This window comes from Brachyhypopomus gauderio, unplaced genomic scaffold, assembly GCF_052324685.1.
Source record: "Brachyhypopomus gauderio isolate BG-103 unplaced genomic scaffold, BGAUD_0.2 sc173, whole genome shotgun sequence".
In the NCBI taxonomy this organism is placed as follows: Eukaryota; Metazoa; Chordata; class Actinopteri; order Gymnotiformes; family Hypopomidae; genus Brachyhypopomus; species Brachyhypopomus gauderio.
The window spans coordinates 11,880-12,500 of NW_027506994.1; the positions used below are offsets into that span (position 1 = coordinate 11,880).

The window sequence follows — 621 nt, forward strand, 5'->3', positions numbered from 1 at the left end:
ATCTGTATAAATTAAATACATTATAAATCTGTTTTTTAACAATTCTTAGATAATAATTTTAACTAAACAAACTGTAAAAAGAAAGTAATATTGATTAATCTTAATGAGACAAAGTAATAGAATCTTCTGGAATTAATTTCAAGGAAATATTACAAGACAACATTGATGCATGTTTTAATTTAAGTTTTGACATGTTAAATATGTGATTTTCATGTTATAAAAGTGAGTAAAAAGTAAAATGTTCTTGACTGTGATTTATTTTTATATTTATAACATACATAAAGAGTTAAGGCGTTCCAGATCCATCTCATTTTCAATCCACTATTAAATATGCACTGTATCTGTATCACTGTATCTACACTGTAAACCCGGATTAGGTTTTAATAAATTATTTTAGTAATCATTAATTATTATTTCATGTTTCATAAAAAATATTGCCATTACTAAATAAAACTAGTTGTTATCATTATTGAGCTGAAATAGGCATTGCAATGATCATGTTAAGTAAAGATAACTGAATATGTTAAGTTTATGATTGGTAGGGGTGGGGCCTGTTTGAATCGGACCACTGCACAGTGTGCATGAAGAGTTGTTCTGGTTGTGCATATTGTTTGAAGAACC

The 621-nt window shown here is 26.9% G+C and overlaps 1 long non-coding RNA gene across 1 annotated transcript in view; it reads left to right on the forward strand.

The window, feature by feature from the left end:
* Positions 1-375: 375 nt before the first annotated feature.
* The window catches only part of LOC143501432 (uncharacterized), a 14,821-nt gene continuing 14,575 nt past the window's right edge, over positions 376-621 (forward strand). The window contains exon 1 of the long non-coding RNA XR_013126978.1: positions 376-621. This exon is cut by the window's right edge and continues 762 nt beyond it. This is a non-coding gene — a long non-coding RNA (uncharacterized LOC143501432).